Source organism: Gossypium hirsutum, chromosome A13 (assembly GCF_007990345.1).
Source record: "Gossypium hirsutum isolate 1008001.06 chromosome A13, Gossypium_hirsutum_v2.1, whole genome shotgun sequence".
NCBI classification, from domain to species: Eukaryota; Viridiplantae; Streptophyta; class Magnoliopsida; order Malvales; family Malvaceae; genus Gossypium; species Gossypium hirsutum.
Genome location: NC_053436.1, coordinates 83,831,917 through 83,852,053, shown reverse-complemented (window position 1 = coordinate 83,852,053; position 20,137 = coordinate 83,831,917). Strand labels below are relative to the sequence as shown.

General features: G+C 35.8%; 1 non-coding gene across 1 annotated transcript; it reads left to right on the top strand.

Annotated features, from left to right (window-relative positions):
• Positions 1-10,401: 10,401 nt before the first annotated feature.
• On the top strand, positions 10,402-10,508 carry LOC121213423 (small nucleolar RNA R71). The gene has a single exon (XR_005908805.1). It is a non-coding gene; the product is annotated as a small nucleolar RNA R71 (small nucleolar RNA).
• The last annotated feature ends 9,629 nt before the right edge of the window (positions 10,509-20,137 follow it).

The following is a 20,137-nucleotide window of genomic DNA, read 5'->3' as shown; positions in this document are numbered from 1 at the left end:
TATTTGTGTGACTCGGTTTTGTGGTCTCGAAACAACTTCCCGACTAGGGTCAAATTAGGGATGTCACATTAACAGTTTTGGAAGATTTGGTTAAGTTCTGAAAATTCTAAATTGGTTCGATTTAGTTCTGACCTTTCCTTAAACATATTTTCTAGGTCTCGTAGACCATCTTAAGAGACGATTGCTTATGATATGATGTTCAATAATATATGTAATTCTGAATTGGTCTGAAATGTTCTGTCTATCTGGTAATGCCTTGTAACCCTAATCCAATGTCGGTTATGGGTTAGGAGTGTTACAGTTACATATGCTCTTCTTTTTTTCTTTTCTTTTACATGAGCATTCCGTTATATGTACTACAATTTTTTGAGCATTTGATACTTCTTTTCAACTCACGCAAACTTGTTTCAAAGAATATTCTGAATAGTAGTGAGTCTAGTGTTTGGGACAATTTGAAGATAATTAAGAGAAAAATGAAGGCTAAATATTGCAAGGGTTCAAATAAAATTAGGCCATATAGTCTCAAAGTTGGGTTTCAAGGGATAAAAATTCATCATAGTTAGCTTGAAACGCTCAAACGGTCCAAACAAAAGCTGCCTAAATCATTTTCAACTTCCCATGCTTCGTAGGATCTTGCCTCAAGAAACTACTAAGTCAATTCTAGAGACTTAAACTTTCATGCATGCCTAATTTTCCTAAGGAACTAAAAGTTTTATGGTACGATTTGCATGCTTTATTAAAAATACATTTATGTCATATTTCAGTTAACATAAAAATTATTAAAATAATCAAACTTTATTCATACTGAAGTTTAGCATACTTAACAAAATTTCAAATTTTTGAATAAAATATAACCTAATAATAACTGAAAGAAAAATTTATTCTGAATGAAAATAATTTAAATTTTTCGGTCCCCCTACTTAAGATGAACAATGTTCTTATTGTTTAAAAGTGAATAAATACTATACACCAGCTAGGATTTTAGAAAAGAGGAGGCGAGTCAATTTGACTGCTTAAGTATTAAGCTCTCTCTAGATCCAATCCTAGACATGTATATATCTATTGCCACACTTCACACTTTGCGACTTGTTCATTTTTTATTTATGAATTCCACCTCTTGTTTTACTACACGAAAGTAAAAATTCCTAGTAAAACCTAATCCTAAAATATTAAATAACCTAAGAACAAAAATAAAATAAAGTCAAGATCCCTTTTTTTTATTTATTTGTAGATCCCTCCAAATTCAACTCATCCTTTGCTCCATCGTCTTTGTTTTTGCGTGAATTGATTCGCTCCCTCTTCGATTGTGGACTCCATGGTTTAAATATGAAATCTGGAAACTCAAGCACAAAAATAAATGGGTCATTGTATATTTTCGTAAGAGCACTTCTCCTTGAGTCATCCCGTACTTTTAAATATCTCCAGTAAGCTTGTTGCTGCCACTGCATATGTTGCATTATGTCCATCAACTTTGACAGTTCATCTTGAAGATCTGAGCAAGGCGATTGAATCTTAAACATTGAAGTTGCAACGTCAAGTTCTATTACTAGATCCATTGGTTCGACCATATCAAAAATTTCAGCTGATTGCATCGGTTTGATCTTTGTGGGATCTTTTTTTTCTTCTTCGGGATCTTCACTTTCTTCAACTCGTTGTTGTAGAATAGAGTTTTCGGCTATCTAGTAAAGATACCAATCTGTGATTGTACCCTGGCTATACCCTGTCTTCTTTATGTTTGCAAGAATTTTAGCTTTCAAGCACAAAATTGTTATTGTAAAGGGGAAATAAGTTGGGCCAGAACGTCTAACAGCACAATTCTGCATTTCTCTCAGGATGATTTTTCCCACATCAATGGTCTTTCCAGTTAAAATTAAGTATAATAAGACCATTCACTCTAATGAAATTGTAGTGCCATGTGAAATAGGTATAAGGCTGAATCGAATGAAATAGAATCATATATTCGCTAGTGGTGTCAAATATTCTCTGCGACAAGTGTGAATTCCTTGCTTTGACACAGACCATTTAGAACCTGAAATGTAAGTTCCTTGAGAATTTCTTGCAGATTTTCAAACTTAATATTGCTCATCAAGGAAGAATATTTGCCATTTTCAATATTAGGTAATTCAAAGAATTCATTAATAGCATTTGAGCTTATTGGTACCTTGATTCCGCGAACAGAAACTTCCATCAATTCACTTGAGATCAAATTCGCATAAAATTCATGAACTAACTCCTCATCTACACTAGGTCTTTTCTTACAAAACAACTCCCAATTGAAAACTTCAGCAACTTGTCGAATGTGCGCCATGAAAACAATATAAGGGGCAAGTTTTCAGAGTGATTTTCCAGTTAAGGTTCCAGTGAAAGCTCTTGTATTGCCCCATTTATAGTCTTGTCCAGCCAGCTCTCTTGCCAGTACTGGATAGACCATCAAGTAAAGCATGCCCGAGTGTGATAAAGTAAGGAGATTTTTCCAGATCAAGATGGGAACATCTCACTAAGCAGTGAGGCATGATCTTACCAAGTCCGTAGCTTTCTCACTCATGCTTCACACAAAATCGAGATGAAAGAAGATCAGACGTTGCCCGATAAACTACTCGGGACTCCCCATGGTTTAGTAAAAGGGAGGGGAGATTTTCTCTTCATCCGGGGTTCATTTCATTCATTATGAACTCAAAAGTTTAAGGCTGATTAGTGAGGTTTTAAAAACTTCATACATTACGGCCTTTAGCCATTCTGTCTACAGTGTTGAGCCGTTCTGTTGACTTAGTGCCGCAACCAGTGCTAAGCTTGGTGTATTGGCTGAGTGGTTCGATTTTATCCCCACATGGTGTGTTGGTTGGTACGGGTGGTGTGATGGTTAGACTGGGCTGGGAATCTGTCTGCATATCTGCATCTGATACTGATTTGGTATTGGGCTTAGGCCCACCTGATTCTGTTAATGGACTAAGGCCCACCTAATACTGTTTCTGTGATGGGCTTAGGCCCAGTCTGTTTCCGCATACCATATATCTAACTATTTGTTTTTTAGGGATTACACACTAAGTTTTCGCAAACTCACCCTTCTGTCTAACTGTACAGGTAATCCCCAGCCTTAGGCGATTTGGAACCTCGAGGGACTCGGAGGTGGCCACACAACCGTTGATGCTCTACTGTAGACTTTTTATTTGAATTTTATATTTTGAGGTTTTAATTCTATAATAAGGCCATTTAGGGATTAAATTTTTAATTGGGCTTTTGATTTCCCTATTTAAAACTGCTAAACATGAATTTTCAAAATTAATAACTATTTAAAAAAAACACTTAAAAACAGACGTTTTTATATTTCAAACTTTAGTAGCTTCCACGATTTGAAATAACATAAAGTATCAATGCCAGACAGTAAGTACACATTTTTGACAAGATGATTTGCTAACCTCGAGCAAATGGTTTTAATTATAGAAATGAACTTTTAACGACAACTCAATTTTTGAACGACACTTTGATGTGACACGCCAGATTCAGCTATAATGTCTAGGCCGAGTTTGGGGTGTTACACTCTATATGGATAAACTTGGTGAATCGTAAATGATCGGACCAATGTGATTTTAACTTACCTGGAAAGAACCTTAATCTAGAATTGAGTAACAAGACTTCCTGACCTGCTTCAAATTCTCGAACTCGAATGTGCTTGTCATGCCATTTCTAATGTCTTTCCATGAGTAATTTAGCATTTTCGTATAAGAACATTCGGAATTCTTCTAACTCGTTGAGTTGGAGCATCCGTTTCTCTTTAACAAGCTTAAGATCCAAGTTGAGTTGTTGAAGAGCCCAGCAAGCTTTGCGCTCTAACTCCAAGGGCAGATGACAGGCTTTCCTAAAGACCAACCTATAGGTTGACATCCCTAAAGGTGTCTTGTATGTTGTCCTGTAGGCCCATAAAGCATCATCCAGTCATTTGGACCAATCTCGTCGGTTCGGGCAAACTACCTTCCCAAGTATGCCTTTGATCTCTTTGTTTCAGCTTGCCCATTCGACTACGAGTGGTAAGTTGTGGCAACCTTGTGCTTCAACAAGTAACCATTTCAACCATTTGTTCACAAAATGGGACCCTTCATCACTAATGATGGTTCTTAGGGTTCTTTTGAACACATGCTTCTTTAAAAACTTCATTACAACCTTAGCATCATTTGTCGTATATGCCTTAGCCTCAACCCATTTAGACATATAGTCTACTGCTACCAATATGTACTTGTAACCAAAAGACAGAGGGAAAGTATAGAGAAAGTCAATACCCCAAACATCGAATAACTCTACCTCAATGATGTTTGTTCAAGGTATCTCATTTCTCTTGGTGACATTTCCAACCTTTTGGCATTGATCACAACTCTTTACTTAAGCAGATGCGTCTTTAAATAGTGTTGGCCAAAAGAATTCAGCTTGCAATACTTTGACTGCAGTACGTGTAACTCCAAAGTGTCCCCACTCGAAATTCAGTGGCAATGATATAGAATCTTATGTACTTCATCTTCTGCCACGCATCTCCTGATCATTTGATCTCCACACTTTTTAAATAAGTATGGCTCTTCCTAGAAATAGTACTTCACATCATAAAGGAACTTTTTCTTTTGATGATATGTCTTATCAATCGGCATCAAACCACAAGCTAAATAGTTAGCAATATCAGCAAACCAAGGGGTATTATGGACATGATTCACCTTCAGTATGTGTTCATCTGGAAATGTCTCCTAGATGGGTATAAGTGAAGAATTCCCTTCTTGCGGCTCCAATATGGACCAGAGGTTTGCAACTTGGTTTTCTACTCCCTTTCGATCTTGAATTTCTAGATCGAACTCTTGAAGTAGAAGTACACATCGAATCAATCTCAGCTTAGCGTCTTTCTTGGCAAGTAAATACTTAATTGCCAAATGGTCCGTATAGACAGTCACTTTGGTACCTACAAGATTTGATCAAAACTTGTCAAAAGCAAACACAATAGTAAGTAACTCTTTCTCTGTTATCGTATAATTCAGTTGAGCTCTTGTCAGAGTCCGACTTGCATAGTAGATGGGATGAAAAACTTTTTCCTTCGCTGGCCCATGCCAGCTCCTATCACAAAGTCACTTGCGTCACACATTAATTCAAATGGAAAATCTCAGTCTGGTGTGACAATTATTGGTGCCGAAACTAACCGACTGTTCAAATATTTGAAAGCTCTTAAGCACTCCTCATCAAATTTGAACATCGTGTCCTTCTCTAATAATTTGTATAAAGGTTTAGCAATTTTGGAGAATTCCTTGATAAATCTTCGATAGAAACTGGCATGGCCCAAAAAGCTCCTAACACCCTTTATAGATGTTGGAGGTGGGAGTTTCTTAATGATGTCTACCTTTGCTTTATCTACCTCGATTCCATGTCTCGTTATCTAATGCCCTAAAACAATACCCCTTTGTACCATGAAATGGCACTTTTCCAGTTGAGTACGAGGTTTGTTTCTTTGCATTGCCTTAGTACCTTGGCTAGATTGGCTAGGCAATCATCATATGTATCTCCGAATATTGAAAAATCATCCATAAAGACTTCTAAGTATTTCTCAACCATATCAGTAAAAATAGACATCATACATCTTTGAAATGTAGTAGATGCATTACATAAACCAAATGGCATGCGTCTAAATGCAAATGTACCATATGAGCAGGTGAATGTTATCTTATGTTGATCTTCCAGTGCTATTATAATCTTATTATACCCCGAGTATCCATCGAGAAAATAGTAATAGTCTCGCCTCGCAAGTCTATCCAGCATCTGGTCCAAGAACGGCAAAGGAAAGTGATCCTTCCTAGTCGCCTTGTTTAGTTTTCGGTAACCAATGCAAATTCTCCATCCCGTAACCGTTCTAATTGGTATCAACTCATTGTTTTCATTTTCAATGACTTTAATACCTCATTTCTTTGGCACGCATTAGACTAGACTCACCCATGAATTGTCTGAGATGCGGTAAATTATATCCGCATCTAACCACTTGATGATTTCCTTTTTTACCACGTCTTTCATGATGGGGTTCAGTCTTTGTTGTCCATCAATCATCCCTTTTTCTCTATCTTCCAAGATGATCTTTTGCATGCATACAAACATGCTAATACTGCGAATATCGGTTATGTTCCATCCGATAGCCTTCTTGAATTGTTTCAATACTAGGTTGAATTTCTCTTCTTACTCAATGGTTAATGTCACTGAAACAATCACAGGAAAAGTAGAAGCGTTACCTAAATAAACACATTTTAAATGTGAAGGAAGTACCTTGAGTTCTAATTTAGGTGGCTCCTCGATTGATGCTTTAGGTTGGGTATAATCCCTATTCTCTAACTCAAAAGATTCAAAACGAGATTGCGGATTAAATCCCCTTTGATTAGCTTCTAGCAACCTAGGTATTCATCCTTCTCTTCATCATTTAGAGGATTTGATGTCAAAATTTGTTCCAATGGGTTTTCAACATAGTTAAGTTTCCTTTCCATGATTAATTTTGTAACGCCCCCGTACCCGAGACCGTTGCTAGAGTCGAGCACAAGGTGTTAACGAACTTAATTCATTAATTAATTCTGTTTCTACTATTTTTAGTGATTTTCCAAATTCAAGTCATCGCTGCGGCAATATTCTATTTATAGCAAATTTTACTTTACTATAGATTTTCATGGACTAAATAGCATTTTAAATATACATGACATCAAATATGATTTAGATTGGCCATTCCAATGGCTAATCATTTACAAACCCTTTTCTTACCAAACCATAACTATAGCCATATCATATGATCATTTACACAAATTGAGTATAGTGCTATACATGCCACATTCAAAATATACAAGCCATTTTACCAATTTAGGTCCTCGGATAGTGTGAGACCTATCTCGATTCTCAAGCCGGCTTGTCAAAACTACAATGAATGAAAAGGAGGGAGTAAGCATTAATGCTTAGTAAGGTCACATGAAAATAACAAGTAACATGATCATGCAATCCAACATAAACATCATTAAGACACCCATGTCATAAGAAAATTTACTATCTTACCATAATTTTGTCTTACCAAATTCTCAACCAATGATTAAACTCATACCTGTTCATTTTCACTTCTTCAACACGTTCATCATCGAATCACTTTCGTTTTAAGTACTCTCCCTATTCTCTTATGATTCTCCCGTTGAACACATCAGAATATAATTTCGGATATGCGGATAGTGTGCACGTAAGTGATATACTCATAGCTAAACAAGCTCAATAGCTTTTGAAATCTATGTAGTCAAGCTATCATGTAACCCGCCCATAAACGAACTCGGACTCAACTCAACGAGCTCGAGCGTTCGCATCCATAATGAACTCGGACTCAACTCAGCGAGCTCGGATGCCTAGTTACATCTCACGAACTCGGACTCAACTCAACGAGCTCGGAACTCAACCATCCTAGTGACATGTCACTTGTACCCTAATCTATTCCCAAGGTTCAAATGGGATTCTTCTCAATTACACATTTTGATCGCCTTCTTCGAAATATAGAAACCGATATTTGCTAGCATCTCATACTTATCAAGTTCACATAATTTGCATATTACCAAACAATAATTCACAAAGCATAATATTTCATGATAATAAGTATCATATCATATAAATAACATTAAATCACTTAAAATAAAAATTATGTTACTTTATTTACACATGAACTTACCTCGATACAAAATATTAGTAATCGAGCCTATTCCTCGTAAACTTTGTTTTTCCCTCGATCACAACTTGAATCTTGTTTCTCTTGATCTAAAATACCAAATAAATTTTATTTAATACATACATTCATCAAAACAACCCTTAGTACGAACTTTGGAAAAATTACCATTTTGCCCCTAAACTTTCACATATTTGCATTTTTGCCCCAAGGCTCGTAAATTAAACCTCATCCTATTTTCTTAAGTTTTATGACATGCTGATCATTTTTCCCTGTTATAGCAACATCAAATTCACACTCTAACATGTACTTATGAATATTAGGTATTTTTACTGATTAAGCCCTTTTACTCGTTCACTTAAAACCGAGTAGCACAAGTTGTCTAGCATAATTTAAAACCTCATATTCTATCATAAAACACCAAAATACACAAATTTCACCTATGGGTATTTTTCCAAATATGAACCCTAGGTTGAATTATTGCTAGCACAAGCTAAATCGAGCTACCGGGATTCCAAAAACATAAAAATCATTCAAAACAGGGCTTGAAATCACTTACTATGAAGCTTGGAAGTTGAAGAAACCCTAGCTATGGAGAGAGGTAAGGTTCGGCCAAGGTAAGAAGAAGATGAACACATTTTGGCCTTAATTTCCCTTTTAATTAATTTTAATTACAAAATGACCAAAATACCCTTAATACATTTCTTTAAAAATTTTCATGTACAAGCCCATTTTTGTCCAAAATTTTAGAAATTGGTCAAATTTCTATTTAAGACCTACTCATTAATATTCCAAAGCAATTTCGTACTAAAAACTTCTAGAATACAACTTTTGCAAATTATTTGATTTAGTCCCTAATTTCAACTTAAGCACTTTATGCATAGAATTTTGTCACAAAATTTTCACACAATCATGCAATCATATCATAAACCTCAAAATATTTATAAAATAATTATTTCTATCTCGGATTTGTGGTCACGAAACCACTATTCTGATTAGGCCCTAATTCAGGATATTACAAATTCCTTTAAATCGAACGCTGCAAAATAATCATCAATTGTGTCAAAAAATCGCATAGACTTAAAAACATTAAATGTTACATGATCGTCCAGAACACGTATAGTAAGCTGGCCCTTCTGCACATCAATAAGGGTTTTTCTGGTTGCTAGAAAAGGCCATCCTAGGATGATTGGCACTTCTTTGTCTGCTTCAAAGTCAAGAACCACCAAGTCAGTAGGAAAAATAAATTTGTCTACACGTACTAATACGTCATTGATTTTTCCTTTTGGATGTGTTAAGGATCAATCTACTAATTGAAGTGTAACTGTAGTAGGTCTAACTTCACCTATCCCTAACTTCCTAAATATTGACATGGGCATCAAGTGAATATTCGCACCCAGGTCACATAATGCCTTACCACAATATGTTGCTACAATGTTGCAAGGTATGGTAAAACATCCAAGATCCTTCAACTTTGAGGGTAGTTTGTCTTGAAGATATGCACTGTATTCCTTTGTCAGGGCTATTGTCTCAAATACTTCAAGTCTTCATTTTTTAGACAGGATATCCTTCATGAATTTGACATAGTTTGACATTTGTTCAAGTGCTTCAACTAAAGGGATGTTGATATGAAGTTGCTTGAGTACATTTAGGAACTTCTTGAATTGAATTTCCTGCTTCTGTTTCTAATGTTTTTGAGGGTAGGGTGGTGGAGGCTTCTTTACTAGAACTAGTTGATTCACCTTCTGTGGCAATTCTGTATCTAATGAAGTTGTTAGTTTATCAGAATTAGCTGGTTCAGAAGTTACGTTATTGGATTTTACAGATTCAGGTTTCGGTGAAATTTGAATTTCAACACTCGGTTGAACTTCCTCTGAGCCTTGAGCATCAGTTGGCTCCTTTTTAACATCGACGGTGTTGGGTTCTAATGTCTTTCCGCTCCTTAATGTCAATGCTTTACAATGCTCCTTTTCTGGATCTCTCATATTCTTCGTATCACTAGGTAAAGCACCTTGTGGTCGGTTTCTAAGTTCAATTGCAAGCTGGCCCATTTGATTATCCAAATTCCTTAGAGTGGTGTAATTTTTTTCCATGTATGCCTTTAATAGGTTCTCTAAGCTATTTGACAGTTCAGCTTGGGTTGGTTTCTGAACTTGTTGGGGGAAACTAGGTGGTTGGTCAGTCTAGGTTAGGCGTAAGTCTTACTGGTTCTAGCTCATTGGTTACTCCAGGAAAATTTCGGGTGGTTTCGCCATGATGGGTTATAGAAATTGGATTGCAATCCTTGCCTTCCTCGATTTTGGTTTTGGTTACCCATGTAATACACGGATTCTGGGTTTGATGGACATTCTTCAAAAAAATATCCTTCCCCACAATAGACACAAGCTATATTTTCAAATTGGTTCAGTTGCTGTGCTGTGAAACTATTAAACCCATTAGTGGTAAAAATTTTAAGCATTGAGGATATTGAAGATAGCTGAGACGCGAGAAAAGTAAGAGTGTCAACTTTATGTATTCCAGTGGCTCGTCTTTTTTACGCTGCTTGATTGGTTGGCCATTGATAATTGTTGCTAGCAATCCTCTCAATGATTTCATAAGCCTCATTATAAGACTTAGGAAGGATAGCACCATTAGCAGAAGTGTCCACTACCATCCTTGTGTGGGCATTGAGACCATTATAAAACGTCTCAAGTTGGATGCAATATGGGATTCCGTGATGAGGGTACTTCCGTAATAATTCTTTGTACCTTTCCAATGCCTCATACAAGAACTCATCATCCATTTGTTGGAAAGTAATGATCTCGTTCCTCAACTTAGCATTCTTACTAGACGGGAAATACTTTATGAGGAATCTTTCTGATAACTCTTGCCATGCAGAAATTGAATTTAGTGGCAATGAGTTCAACCAGGATCGAGCTCTGTCCCTTAGTGAATATGGGAATAGCTTCAATCATAATGCATCTTTGGGTACTCTTGCTAACTTGAAAGAATCGCTCACTTCCATTGTAACACCCCTAACCTGTAACCGTCACCGGAATAGGTTAAGAGGCATTACCGGACTTGTAACTCAGTTCAGAATAATCATTTATCAAATAATAACTCATTTCAGTAATTATCAATCATTCACATTCAATATATACTTAAACCAAGCATACAAAGCTTTAATTATGCTTTCGGGACTAAATTATAACATAATAAAAATTTTAGAAACTTAGAAAAATTTCAACATTTCAAGTGTCACACGCCCATGTGAAATGGCCATGTGCCTCACACGGCCACAAGACACGCTCGTGTGCCAGGCCATGTGAAAATTAGGGAGGTTACTGAATTGGCCACACGGTCAACCACACGCTCACGTGCCAGCTCGTGTGCCACTCACACGGCCAGTAGACACTCCCGTGTGTCTAAGCCGTGTCAAACCTGTAGAGTATACTGTCTTAAATTGAAAGAGTACCCCATGGGACACATGGCCGTGTGTCACACACGCCCTTGTCCCTACCCGTGTGGACAAAAATAGGCTATTTGCAAAGCCATTTTGCCACCCTATAAACACAAGCATTCACAAGCATATATGACTATATTTCATAACCCAATTGGCAAACATTTCATAACCATTTTATATACAAAATATACCAATTTAACTTGATATTCAATTACCTATTTAGTACCATATATAATCTATTCATCTAGCAATACATGACAATACTTCACTTGCATATTTTCATTCAAATATTACCATTCTAGAACATACCATATCTAAACACACATATATACAACCAAACCATGATACCAAAATAAGCCAAATCACATGGCTTCACTTATACACAAAAACATACCAAAATCATGTTGTCAAGTATCATAACTAACATTATTTAAACTAACCTATACATGCCATATTTACATATATTCACAAGTTCAAAAATACCATTCGAAAATTGGATAGTGTGACGTGCAACTCTGACTTGTCCGAAATGAGTGAGCAATGGGCCTCTATAAAACATAGAAAAAGAAACAAAGTAAGCTTTATAGCTTAGTAAGCCCGTATAAATCAAAATTAAACTTACCATTTATACATAATCAAAGTACAGTAAAATGCCAACAAATCAATTTAACCATCACCTAATTACAAATATTCATCACATGTTAGTCATTTAACAAGTACATATAACCATCTATAATACAATACTTTGTATCATTCCAAATTCACATATCATACATATAACATTAACAACACTTATACCCCATAACTTATCTATATAATCAGTATTTAGGCCTGTTGAACCTATTAGAGCTTCAAAGGATACTCGAGTGAACAATGTCAATAATCCATCAATTCATTATCATATAAGCTCTTTCGAGCTATGATCGGTAAGCTCTTCTTGAGCTGATGGATAGTAAGCTCTAATGAGCTGAAACGGTAAGCTCTATTAAGCTTAACAGTAAGCTCTATTGAGCTGGATCGATAAGCTCCAATGAGCTGAAGCAGTAAGCTCTTACGAGCTGAATCGGTAAGCTCCAATGAGTTGTGGTGAGTCCGCAACAAATGTAGGAGCTCAACCAATATGGTAATCCCAGTAACATGTCACTCGTTTCCAATGAATTCATATAGTTCAAACGGAGCTCAGTAACGAATACAATATATCATTAAGGAATTCATATTTCAAGTATTTCAATTATATACATTCATTTCAGCAAATTCAAGTATAGAAAAGTTCACTTACCTCTTATTTGCTTGTATAACCATCGTCTACTCGTCTACCTTTCGTTTCCCCTGATCTAATTCCGGTAATTGTTTATCTTGATCTATATATTATCAAATTCAATATTTTCAGTAACCATTTAATTCAATTCACATATATTTGGAAAATTACACATTTGCCCCTATACTTTTGACTACTTTGCAATTTAGTCCTTTTTACACAAAATGGCAAATTTAGGCAATTTGGCCTTAACCCATGTATAGCCGAATTTCACATAACCTCATAGTAGCCCATATTTTCATTTTATTCACATTTTCAACCACAACATTTCTATCTTTCACAATTTAATCCCTAATTATCATTTTTGTCAAAAATCACTTTATAAAACTTGTATATCTATTAACAACCATCAATAATCTAACAAGAAACTTCAAAATACCCAAGTATTCAACAATGGCATATCTCAAAATCTTTATACATTTCAAAATCTAAGGTATGGGCTAGCTAGATTGAGCTGCAACGAGCTAAAAAACGTAAAAATTATTACAAACCGAGTTAAAACCGTACTTTAATTTAGCTATGAATGTGTCGAACCATGGAAGCTTCAAAACCCTTATTTTGTTTCTCAAATTTGGCAAGATGATGAATTATTCGACATGATTTTTGATTTTGTTTTATTATTAACTTAATTTACCAAATTACCAATATAACCTTGTTAATATAATTTAAACATCATTAAAACAATGTCCATGAATGTCCACTTACATTATAAATGGACTAATTACCTAATAAGGGATTCCATATTAATAAACCATAGCTATTTAGTACTTTTAAACAATAGAACTCTACTTTTACGGGTTACGCGATTTAGTCCTTTTTACCAAATTAAGCATTTAAATAGTAAAATTGCTTTATGAAACTTTCACATAATTAATCTATCGTGCTATAAACGTTATTAAAATAATAAAATAAATATTTTGACTTGGATTTGTGGTCCAAAAGCCACTATTCCGATTTGACCTAAATATGGGTTGTTACATCCATAAACAGTCTTAAGTTAAGATGAGGATCTTCGGTAGGCATTCCATTGAATTGGCCCACTATTCGAAGCATCGAGAACATGACTGGCTTCAGCTTGAATTGTTGTGATTCGATTTCAGGTCTCCTAATACCCAGATTAAGATCATGAAACACTGGCACGACATACTGTCTAAGAGCTCTATCCCTATTATCAACAAAAAGGATAAGATTTTGAGCAGGATTTGCTCTATTTCCTTGATTCAAATTTTCAAGGTTCATCTCTTTGATCCTTCTCTAACTTGCTTGTCTTCTTCTCTATAAAAAAGTTCTTTCAATCTCAGGGTCTATTTGGAGTAAATCGATAATTCAATCAATACTAATAAACACCTGAAATAATTACAGAAAAATCAATTAACTTAAAATTGAATAGAAAAATAAACCAAAATGCAAAACTAAAAAATTCACAAATAATGACTTTTTAAAACAGTCCCCGGCAATGGCGCCAAAAACTGGGAACGACGGAAATATGCAAGTGTACACAATCACAATAAGTAATAAAGTGACAAGTAAATGTCGAGTTATCATACCCATGGGGACTGTGAAAAGAATTATTTATGAAAGAAACTTTAAAAACACTTTGGTGAAGAAAAATATTTTGATTTGAGGAGATGACTAAAAACTAGGATTTTAACTAAGTAAAATAAATAAAATAAAATAGAAGTTCCAATACATGATTTCAGAAGTTGATTTTAATCAAGATGACATAGTTGTGTTACATTAATTACATTTCTTAACTTAGAATTACTAAACTCATGTTTATATTGTTACGAATAAATTCACGGCAACTCTATAATTTGCTAACTTATGAACATACTTACTAACCAAAATCCATTTATCTCTTGAGTATCTCTTTATGTCAATTCAACCGATTAAACAAATTTTAATAATTAAATGTGTTAATGCACATACATACTTGTGAAATTAAAATAATCTCTTGTACATATCCCTATGCCAATTCAAAAAATTAATTCAATCTCATAAGCACATAAAAGAATACATGAGGTAACAATGTATTTCTGCCTTGAAACAGTTTAATGACAATAATCTTGCAAGTTATGCAAGGCTAATGTATCATTAGATACCATTGCTAATTTAATCCTCAGCTACCTTAGACATCAATACGACCATGTTATAATGAACACACGGGCATGTGCCCTGTTTCAAGGGATTATTTTTCTAAAGTCGATTAAGGACTTGAGCCGGTCTCGAGTGGTTCCCAATGGACGTTTGAGGCCTCGTAGGCTTCTGTTAAGGACTTTAGTTAATGTTTTAAATTTGATCAAGTTTTAGATGATTTTAGAACGTTTAAAAGCATTTGTTTAAGTGTGGTAACGCCTGGTATTCCGTCCCGGCATAGGACTCGGGTTTAGGGTGTTACATTTTCAAATGTTGATTACCAAGACAACTTTAGTTAAGATGGGTGCACAAAATTAGGATAAATTAAAAAGATGGTAATGTGGCTTCTAATGTAGGTTCATTGGAATAAATAGGCTTTTAAGCTCAAAATTACAGTTTCAAAGGTCTAATATCTTATGGTTGGCTTGAAAAGGCTCAAACGATCCAAAGAAATAGTGCCTATATCATTTTAGATTTTTAATTCCCCTAGGATTTTGCCTCATGAAAGTTACTAAGGAAATTCTAAAGATATAAACCTTCATGCATGTCTAATCTCAAGAGAAACTAAGTTTTCATGGAAAACATTACTAAGGCTAAGATCATACAAGTATTCCATTCTTCATGATAACATACTTTCACTCAGATAAAATCATCATTCACACTTGCATACAAACTATCTCATTAACAAAAAATGTCTCTAAACATTCATTTATTAAAACATACTTATGAAAGAAATGATTGAAACATACTTGAAAAATTTATAAATTTAAGCAATTTATTTGCCTTACCCCTCTTTAAAAAGAAGCAATGTCCTCATTGCATGAACAAAGTAATGAATGAAAACTGAGCACCAGGTAGGGTTGAAAAGGAGAGGCGAGTCATTAAGACTGCTTAAATACCAAGTCTTTCCTAATAACCCAATTCTAGACATGTTCATTCCCATTAGCACATCACTTAGTCTTTTTCTTTCTAAAGAAGTGTTAAGTTTATTCATGCTTGTTATGTTTTATTTTGTAGAAATTAAATCCTAATTACGAAAGAAATAAATTCTAAAAGACCTAAAAATAATTAAATAAATAACAAGACAAGAATCCCCCTTTATTTTTCTAACTCATTCCCCTTGTCTTTTTTAGCACCATCTCCACTTGCATAGCCAGTATCTTCTGTCTATGTCTCAAAGATAGTAGAAGTCGGCATTTGAGTTGTAGGTTTAGGTTCAACACTTAGATTGACTGTTTCTTTTTCTGGCTCAACCTCTAGTTCAGGGGTTGCAGATCCTTCAAATGGTTTAGGACTATTCGGTTCCTTGGTAGATTCTTCTTCACTGTCTTTAACTGAATTATCTTCAGTTTTCGTTTCATTTGTTGACTCCTCGGTATCTGGCTCAGTCGGCTCTTCTTGCTCGCCTTGGTTCAGCTCATGCACTTTCTCTACTAACCTTTCAAGATCATGATTTGGAATGCACCCTTGAACATATTACCCATTTAGATTTGCTTGTGTTTTAACATGGGCCTTTAAGCAAAGTGAAGTGATTAATGATGGAAAATAAGCAATTCCTGTCTTCTTTTTAGCATAATCATGAATCTCCTTGAGAATAATTTTCCCAACATTAATGGAATTTTTTGTCAAGATTGCATATAACAAAAGCATCCATTCCATCGAGATGGTGGAACTATGTGAGATAGGCATAAAACTGTAGTGAACAAAATAAAACCATACCTTTGCTACTAGTTTTAGATATTCCTTTCGGCAAGAATGGTTTCCATACTTTCTTATAATCTATTGGGATCTCGAATTTGTCACAACATCAAGCACTTGTTGAAGAAAATCCTAATTGATATTGTTCATCATAGGGTAGTACTTATCTTCTTCAACATCAGGTAAGTTAAACAAATCATTGATGGACTTAGAAGTAAGAGGTACCTTTTTCTTTCAAATGATGACCTCAGTAGCATCTTGCATAGTCAAACTAGCATAGAATTCTCAAACTAGTTCATCATTAGGAAGTGAACGAGCATCACAGAGTCGTTCCCACTTGAGAGCATTGATTTTCTTTCTAAACGGTATCGGAACAACCCTCAAATCATTACTCTTCAAGTTAAAACCTTGTTCCGGCATCGTAGGTTGATACTTGAAGATTGAGTCAAATCTTTCATTGATCAAAATCGGGGTTTCTAGAGTAGTCTTTGAAGGTCTGGTTCTTTTGCGAGACATGGTATCTTTTCTTGAGAATTTGGCAAAGTTTTTGCACAAGGGGGAAAAGAGAAATTGGCAAGGTGGGTAAGGACTTGCTATGATGAAAATCTTACGATGGAAATGACAGTGTGAGACAGCAATGATGGTGTGCTGCGGCAACGTTGGTGCTTCGACAATCTTTTTACGACAGCAATAGTTGAATTCAGCAAAAAGGGAAGAGAGACTAGGATTTCTTTTAGGATTTGAGGCTAGTGGCACAAGAGGGAGATTTACGAATTTTTAGGGTTAAGCCAATTGCTTTGAGGGATATGAAAAATAGTAGAATGAAGAGGAGTTTATATAGGGAAGAATTAGGGAAATATGTTGCGAAAATTTAGCTACATTAGGGTTACTTGGGCAGCAAGTAATGGGAGTGGCGGCAGTGTATGAAATTTTCCCTCCTTTTTGCTATCTTGGGCTTCAAACTCAGACTGTATTTATAAACTTACTCATGAAAAAAACTGATTAGTACTTGGGCCAAAATTTACCCCCTTTATTAACATAAAAATTTAAAATTTAAACAAAACAAATGAAACTTAAAAATTTTAAATCTTAATTAGAAAATTTCTTCTTAACAAATTACATTAAATTAATTCCCAGGTGAGGTTGGAGGGATCACAGTGGTCTCTGTAACACCCCAAACCCAGCCTAGACGTTATGGCCGAATCTGCAATGTCACACTGAAGGGAATTCTAAAAAACGTAGTTTCGTTGAAAAGTTTGTGCTTTATATAAAAGAAACCTCATTGTGATCTTAATGAAAATCTATAGTTTCTTGATCGTTGTTAAAAACCCAAGTTGATATAGCTAAGTGTTACTCATTTTAGGTTGTTATTGTATTTTTTTTAAAAAAACCATGTTTGTTTGCGGAGGCTTGTTATAAAACATTGTAATAACGTGGTGTTTTGAAAGCATATATATATTTTTTAGTAAAATCGTGGCCTACTTCTAACAAATATGATTTAAAGTAAATAAAATCCCAAAACAAGGAAAAACTTTAAGAGGCCTTATTACATAACTGAAACCCAAATCAAATTGCTTATAGAATTAAAAGTTGAAAAGCAAAACAAGCGCGATTGTGTGGTAATTGTCGAGTCCCTCGCAGCATTGACCTGCCTAAGGATTACCTGCGTAGGAAACCAGAAGGGTGAGTTTGTGAAAACTTAGTGTGTAATCCCTTACTAAACAAACAACCAATCACACCATAGGCAAATACAGTCTGGGCCTAAGCCCGTTTCAGTAATAGTTCAGTAAAAATTAGGGTCTAAGCCCAATTCAATATCAGTAGTAGCCTGGGCCTTAGCCCATTTTAGTAATAGAAATGCAGTCAGAAATCCTACCTATCCATCCTCTATACTCCACTCCGTCTAGCCCTACACTCCATGTAAGGATTAAATCGACCCACCCACCCTACACTCCAAAATATAATACTAGTTGCGGCACCAAACAATATATGGAGCAAAGCTGCCAGTACAGTATAGTTTCTCCAAATATATCAATCCCACACCCATGCAACATGTCATGTCATAATATCATACGTGTATGCAGATATGTCATGCTCAAACACAGTCATACGTAACATAGAGGTATATCAGTCATTTACCTTATAAGGGTATAATGGTTATTTCATCAGTATAGGGTCTAAGTGTACTTACCGACCCAACAGTAGGTCCACAGTCGTCTCAGGCAACCCGTGCAACCTTAACAGTCAATCAATGGAAATTGGCCTAAAGCTCATAATATGGCCCCTGTGGGCCCACATGCCCGTGTGACCCATAAAGGCTAAATATGACCTTGGTCGTGTGATGGACACAGCCTGGCCCAATATTCTCCACATGTCCGTGTGGTTTACCCGTGTGGGGCCCATGAGCCCATGGGGCCCACACGACCCATTTTGGCCCAACGTGGCCCAGAATGACCTAATCCCATGAAATTGCTCATGGGGGCCTTTACATTCGAACGTCCACATTCTATGCGTTCGAACCACCAAACAAGCGAGTGTACACTTGTGTAGCGTCATTGGTCGTACTTTCCCGGCTTTTGCCAATCTACGCTTAAAGCAGTGTGATTACACACCTATTTGCGGAAAGAGCACAATCCCCATGAATACCAACCTAGTATCAAACACGGCCCAATGTCAGTCTTTAAACCATTAAGGTTAAACGACCTCTTACAAGCACTTAATCCTCAATAAAACACGTTACCTACCTTGTTTGAGAAAATACAATTTACTCCCCCATTAAACCATTGATCTTAATTGACTTCTAAAACCTTGACAGAATCTGCATTGCATCTTAGTCTTATTAACATTCACCATGAACGCAATTAACTATAACCAAAATATCAAGAACTTACCACCACGTAAACTAATAATGGATGATAGGAGTAATCGACCCAAACCACACAAGAGCCGAATTCACAAGATAACATAGGCAAAATAGAATGGTTGTACCTTAATCAGAAAGCATCAATACTGGAAGGTGTTAGATGAAACTATTAGTGTGACCAAAAGAGAGTAAGAATTAGCACTTACCCATACAAGTCGAAAAACAACAGTCCAGAACCAAAAGAGTAGAAGGAGAAGTATTTGGCTTGATCCCTAGTTGCAATGAAGAAAGATTTGTGAGGGAAGAAGAAAACAAGATATTCGGCCAAGGAACAATAATCGATTAAGAGAGAAAATGAGAAGAGGATCGGCCTAAACCAAGAGCAAACAACCGAAAGAATAGAAGAGGAACAGGGTATTTAGCTACAACAGTTAAGATGAAGAAATGGAAAAAGTAAGAAGCACTCGGTTCCAAAAACACAATTGAAAAAAAGGGGAAAAGAGAGAGTTTGGCCAGAAGGAGAAAGAATCAATAGCAGAAACAGTTGCCAAAATCAAAGTAGGCAAAATCGCACGATACCCTAAAGGAGAAACCAACACAATTGGCCACCAACAAAAAAAACCCCAAAAGCACATAGAAAATCGAAACTTGAGAGAGAGCCAAACTCAGCCGAAATTTTGTATGCCCACAATCCCAAATTCAGCACAACTCCTTCTCTCCCTCAACTCCCCATGATTTCCTCCCCAAATCTCTCCATATTCATTCAAACCAAACACTCCTCTATCCACCTCCCAAATCTCCTCCTAAAATCCCTCCAACTTTCCTACTACTCCGTCTTTTAATGGAACACAAACTTTACCTGTCCAGTTCAACAAAATATTAATCCCTTTGCACATACAGGGATTTGAGCTTTGGTCTCCTAACAGAAGTAACACGCCACTATCCTCTGAACCAACAAACTTTATATGACTTTACTTCCCCACAATT